The 7,033-nt window shown below is 36.9% G+C and overlaps 1 pseudogene; it reads right to left on the bottom strand.

Annotated features, from left to right (window-relative positions):
- Positions 1–219: 219 nt before the first annotated feature.
- On the bottom strand, positions 220–695 carry LOC116635877 (annotated as a pseudogene).
- Positions 696–7,033: the final 6,338 nt, after the last annotated feature.

Genomic DNA, 7,033 nt, shown 5'->3' with positions numbered 1-7,033 from the left:
TCTCCAAACTTTGCCCTGTAATTTTAGCCTCCGTCAGTGGATCATGCCTGCCACAATAGTTACTGATGTGTTTGCCTAATGGTGATTTTCTACTTCTATTCTGATTTTCAGTTTTCTATTTTCTTCTTTCCTTCTATACTTATTAATTGAAATTCTTTTTTTTGTTATGTATTTATTAAAGACAGTCATTTATAGTTTATAAAAAAATATTGCCCTTATATACACAAAAATTTCCTGATAATGGTAATTAAAAATAGGTACTCCCAACCCCCCTTGTGTCCACATCAATTTTCAATCTAGATTGGCTTAATCTTGAAGTGTAATCCAGTAAGACTGAAGACCAAACACTTTAGGTCCTGGACAAGATAATAAAATACTCGTAAGCCTTCTGGATCCTTGGATTGATTGACATCAATAAGAGAACCAATTTTTGATGTTGTGAAAGAAATGTGTTCATCTCCAATGACAATTTCAAGCTTCTGCTGGCCCACTCAGTCAGGGGGAGGCCACAAGGCATCATCGTCTTTGGTAATTTCACTGTCATAAGCTTCTTTTCTGATCATGATATCATTTTTGTAATTGCTGTTGTTGGCATATCTCAATTTCCCGTTGGGTCAGAACTCAAACTCCAGGAACTCATGGCCGAATTTGCCCTTATGACCCATGTAGTAACGCAGATAAAAGTCACTCTCCATGGTTCATGAGGAGGGTACCAAGACCAAACTTTACCAGCAAGCCTCACCGCTGCTGTTTGTGCCCACCACTCACTAATTGAAATTCTTAAGTGGGGAAGATCCATTCCTTCTCCCACATTTACTTACCTTTTGATTATTTATTTATTTCAATATAGATTCATAAATATTTATGTTATTATAGGGGCTAAAATTCAATACTATCCATATTTATTTTATTGCTCAAATTTTTCCAACTTTAGCTATTAGGAACTCCTTTAGATTGGCTCTTGTGTTCTTTAGACAAGTCCTTAGGCTTCTCTTTAAAAGTATGGAATATTTGGGGCGCCTCGGTGGCTCAGTCATTAAGCGTCTGCCTTTGGCTCAGGTCATGATCCCAGGGCCCTGGGATGGAGCCCCACATCGGGCTCCCTGTTCGGCGGGAAGCCTGCTTCTCCCTCTCCCACTACCCCTGCTTGTGTTCCCTCTCTCGCTCTCTCTCTCTCTGGTGTCAAATCAATAAATAAAATCTTTAAAAAAAAGTATGAAATATTCTATGTATGCAACAATAGTTAAGAATATACATTTTATATGTGTATATATATATATATATATATGTATATGATATAGCTAATATAAGGAAAATTTATGTACCCAAATCTAGGTTTTTAACCTTAGCAATTAAGTGAGGATATAGAAAAATGCAAGACCAGAAAGATAAGGAGAAAAATCAGTAGTTTGGTTTCAGACATGTTAAGTTTGAGATGCTTGCTAGTTACCCAATGAAGGATGCTGAGGACAGAGTTGGAGCACAGAGCAGTCAATAAAACCAAGAAGCCCGGGCAGACATGTGGATTTCAGAAGGAGAAAAAATACATCATACACGATCCCACCACTAGAGATAAATGCTTTTAACATTTTGGAATAATTGCTTCCAATTCATGTTTTTACATGGCTAAGATATACTGTGGCTGCATTCTTTTTTTCTCACTTAATATTGTAGTATAAACATCTTCAATTTTCTAGAATATTACATATGTATATAATATATATTGTAATGTAAACATTTTCAATTTTTTAGGACATATATATATATGACATAATATTAAAACATGTTCACACACCGTAACTTATTCTAAAAATACAAAAATTTTGCCTCTGTATGTCTTGGTTTTAGACTCTTTTTTCCCCCAGTTTTATGGAGAGATAATTGACATGCATCACTACATAAGTTTAAGGCGTACAACAAGATGGTTTGATTTACATATATTGTGAAATGATTTCTACAATAGGCTTAGTTAACATCCACCGTCTCATACAGACACACTAACAAGAAAAGAAAAAATATTTCTCATTGTGATGAGAATTCTTAGGATCTACTCTCTTAACTTTCCTGTATACCATATAGCAGTCTTAGCTATACTCATCACATTGTATGTTACATCCCTATACTTGTTTACCTTGTAACTGGAAGTTTATACTTTTTGACCACCTTCTTCCAATTCCTCCTTTGGTTTTAGAATTTTTTTTCTAAAATTTCCTGGCCCCTGATGGCTCTTTTCAGCACTTAGTCTCACCTAAAACATGCTTCTTGAAGACCTTGGACTATTGCTTAAGTTCATTTTCTCTGTGTTCTTTGGAAAATGTACAATTTGTATGCTCCATCTCTATTATTTACCCTTCAGGGTCATTAGCTTGTCTTTGTTTCCTTTTTTTTAAGTTTTTTTTTTAAATTAACTTTTCTCTTCAGCTCATCTTCTTTTTTTTTTTTTTTTTTAAATTTTATTTATTTATTTGACAGAGAGAGAGAGACAGCGAGAGAGGGAACACAAGCAGGGGGAGTGGGAGAGGGAGAAGCAGGCTCCCAGATGAGCAGGGAGCCCGATGCGGGGCTCGATCCCAGGACCCTGAGACCATGACCTGAGCTGAAGGCAGACGCTTAACGACTGAGCCACCCAGGCGCCCCCCTTTCAAGACTTTCTAAAACTTTATGAGCAATAATTATCAGATATAATTGGCGATACAAGGAAGATGTTCCCTTTTTTTTTTCAAAGAAGACATTTTCTAAGATATCCTTTATCTCATGAAGTAAGATTGGCTTGTAATTTTGATTCTACCACTGCACTTTCATATTCCTTTGGTATATACACTTCACCTCATTCTACCTTTTTCTATCTAAGCCAACACCTAAGTCTATTAGCTTTGTATCAAATCCAGCCATCTTTTCTTTTCAACACTTAAGAGAAACCATATCTTTTTGTATTCACCTTTTAGACAAGTAAAAATAACTGGAAATTTTTTTTTAATTTCTTGTGGCAGATCATTTTCAGGGACTTGTATTCTTCCTCTTAATTTTTAGATAACGTTGTCTTTCTTAGGAGCGAAGTATTCTTTTTTCTAATATCAATAACATATCTTTAAAGGGGTGGGAAGTCCCCATAAAAATCTAACTTTGTTGGGGCACCTGAGTGGCTCAGTCAGTTAAGCGTCTGCCTTTGGCTCAGGTCATGATCCCAGGGTCTTGGGATCCAGCTCCCTGCTCAGCGGGGAGTCTGCTTCTCTTCCTTCCTCTGCCCCTCCACTCCTCTTGTGCATGTGAGCGCACTCTCTCCCTCTCTCTCTCTCTCTCAAATAAATAATCTTAAAAAAAAACAAACTAACTTTGTTGGAAGACATAACCCGTGGATTGTTTTCAATGCCATTGACGGCTTTCTCGGGCACAGAACGATTGATCTCTGAGATGTGGGCACAGCCTCTCTCCCAATTCTGTTGATTCACAAGCTCTGGAGGGCTGGATAAAATCTGTCCCTTCCCGGAATCTGCCCAGTGGAAGAAGAGTTCATATGTTAGAGAAGCTGAGATTGCCTGTATTTCTTCTTCTATAAAACACGTGTACGTATAAGATAGCTAATACTATAACCATTCATAAACTGAAAATGTGCCTTGTTAAAAAGTATAATTAAAGGCCATATTTTCTGGCCACAGTTCAATACATGTATTATTAATAAATTTTAAACAAATATCTCACCTTTCCTTTATGATGTCTTCTGAGATATTTTCTATAAGAGTGTAAATTCTTAAGTACTATTCAATTGTAAGGTACAATTAGTACTGTTGTTATTATCATATTACAAAATTTTAAGATGAATAAAGAGAAAATTTACATGGCAAATTAGTGATGAAATTTGAATAAAATTGGAAGGTAGACTCCATGCTGCTTCTAATATTAGAGTAACAACCACAAATGAATCAACATGAGCCCTGACGTGTTGCATCCTTGTTATGCAAAAAATATGATGTGTTCTTTTATCCTATTTACCCTTAACTGGGGGTGCCCCCTTCCCCCTCCCCAGTTCCTTAGCAAAGGAGAATTTGAAATTGATATCAAAACCCAACTTTATATGTATGGTATAATTTGTAGTATGTAATTACACTAATAAACTGTATTAAGGTAGTTTCACTCATTTTCAGGTAAGCATTTTTCTGGCTCCTTTTTATGACTTCTTTTGAAGAACCTCTCCAGGTCTTGTTACAAAGAGACATCGAAGTTGAGGGAAGGCTTTCTAACTTTTCCAGTCAGTATCCTGGTGTCCACACACAGATTTCTAAGGCAGCTAAAAACTGAAGCTGCCCATTTAAAAACCTCAGAAGACTGTGGTTTTTAAAAAGCAACACCAATTCCTAAGGAGCATTCGACAATATAACCATGCTGCTTACAAAGAGATACAATGAAAGAAAAATCAGGCATCTATCCTGATGGGGAAAAAAAGGTACATAACCTTGATGTATGAAGGATAGCTTTTTCTTTTAAAAATCTTAAAGTTTTGTCCTGTCATAATCATAAATTATGACATAAATCATAAATTTTACAAATCAAACAGCAACAACCAATAATGGCAATGATAAAATTTAAAATCACTCATCCAGAAAAGCAGACCAGAAGATAAAATGACACCCTAGGAAGGCAATTGCTTTTATCCAAGAGCTCTGACAGATGAGAAACAAGATCAAATCAATAAGATACAGAAGAGTAGAAATGGCACATACTGTTTAATTAAGCACCTAGCAGACAGCTCTTGATTCTCTGTGCAAATTAAGGAGAAATGAGCCAGTCCACTGTTGGTAATAAATAAATTATTTAAGGATTCCTGAAGATCTGTTGTCCCAAGTGCCTCCGCCTCTGTACCAGCTCTATTCCTGAAATGTTTTCAATGGTGATGCTTCTGCTTAAAGTACTTAAGACTTCTCTTTAAATGCGACTACATTAGAAAAAAGTGTTTAAAAATCGTATAACTCTTTTCCTCCTTCCCAGTTGTTTCCTAGAAGGGGTAACACATTAAAAATTTATCATCCTTTAATCTCTTAGTTTGTCAGTTTTGTTCGTCAGTCATTTATCAAGGACCTAAAGGAATAGATCACTAAAGAGAAAATTTTTATATATAAAAAAATTCTTACCAAATTAATGCATGATGCAATTTACAAAAATCAACCAAAAGGCTTATACTGAGGAGACCAGCTAAATTTTGATGGAGTTCTTTGAGGAAGAGTCTGGAGTATCCAGAAGACAGCCTGAGTGCCCTATAGCAAGTAAGGAGACACTAAAAAATAGCAGAGAAGACATGTTTAGGTCAAATTTTACCTACTTAACTATTTTGCCTGGACCTAGCTCTAAGAGAGAGAGAAACAAGGAAAGTTAACTTGTTGTTGTTTCATCTGTTTGGTTCAGTTTTCCCTAATTAGACCTGTAAAGTGTTTTTTTTACCTCTTCTCTTAGGAGGCAAGAGAGGGCACAGAAAAATGCACATGGTTACCCACTGGAAGCAGGTGGTGCTTTGATTCTTACACTAGGCTGGTGTCAGCAGGGCCCAGGGGCAGCAGAGTTTTCACCCCTACCTGGCCTTGATGTAATGGAATGAGGTAGCACAAGGTGGGACTAATTGGCTCTCTACTCTCCTCATTTCCAGAACCAGCCAGACCCAGTGGGGAGCCAAGCCTCCACTGTCAATCTACATCAACCAAGATGGAAAGAAAAGAGGGTATTCAGTGTTCTGCTTCTTTTCAGAAAGAAGTGGAACATTTTTCAAGTGTTGAAAGACAAGAACTCTGCATTCTATACCTACTAAAAATATCCTTCAGTAATAAAAGGGAGATCAATACATTTACAGATAAAGGATAACTAAGAGAATGTATTATCAGCAGACTTACCCTTAAAAAATTGCTAAAGGAATTTTATCTAAACAGAAAGTAAATAACAGAAGGAGACTGGGGCTTCAGGGCACCTGGGTGGCTCAGTAGGCTAAGCATCTGGCTCTTGATTTCCACTTGGGTCATAATGTCAGGGTTGTGAGATCGAGCCCCACATCAGGCTCCTTACTCAGCAGGGAGTCTGCTTGGGATTCTCTCTCTCTTTCCCTCTTCCTCTGCCCCTCCCCCTACTTCCTCTTTCTCCAAAATAAATAAATAAATCTTTTTAAAAAAAAAAAGAAACATGTCCCCACTAATTGCTGTCTGTAAGAAACTTCTTTAAATCCATCAAGATAGGTTATTTGCAAGTAAGAGAATGGAAAAAGAGATATTGTACAAATATTAACAATAAAAAAAATCAGGAGTGGCTATATTAATACCAGCTAAAGTGGATTTCAGAGTAAAGGAAATTAGTGAGGACAAAGAGGAACATTACATAATGATAAGAGGATAAATCCACCATGAAGACTTAGCTACCCTCAGTATGTATGCACCAACAACACAGTTTCAAAATACATGAAGCAAAAACAGAGCTGAAAGAAAAACACATACGGGATATGAATGGTTGTTACTTAAATATTTATCATTAATTGACAATACTATAGTAATGGTAAATTGTACTATCTTATATGTCTGTGGAAAGTTTAATAAGATTTCTGCTTCCTCAACTGCAGAACGAGACCGTGACTATGATTTGGATTAGACAAGCAATGGCATGTGCCTAACCCCAAGTACTGCCCAACGTTATTCCATAACCATATCAGATATTGTGTGTTTATACCTTTCCCATATTTGCCAAGTATTTATGGAGAACCTACTGTGTGTTGATGGTGATGCAGTGATGCCTAAGGAGATGGAATGAGTGCTATGAGAGCATATAGCAGGAGGAACAGAAGAAAGAGGTAAAGAGGATCCTATAGATTACCATAAAATCTGTGAGAAATCCCTGAGGACCAGAAGGCTTTAAGAACCAGATGGGTGAAAGAAATGTCCACCTGGGATAGACAGATACTACTGTGGATGAAGAAAACAGTTTGAGGGTGAGCCTTTGAGTTCTTTTCTTTCCTGAACCCCATGTGGCTTAGAACGGGTCCTGTTCCATTCCTCCTGTGAGAGAG

Source organism: Phoca vitulina, unplaced genomic scaffold (genome assembly GCF_004348235.1).
Source record: "Phoca vitulina isolate PV1807 unplaced genomic scaffold, GSC_HSeal_1.0 scaffold11, whole genome shotgun sequence".
NCBI classification, from domain to species: domain Eukaryota; kingdom Metazoa; phylum Chordata; class Mammalia; order Carnivora; family Phocidae; genus Phoca; species Phoca vitulina.
The sequence above is the reverse complement of the archived record's forward strand: the minus strand, read 5'-3'. Positions and strand labels throughout refer to the sequence as shown.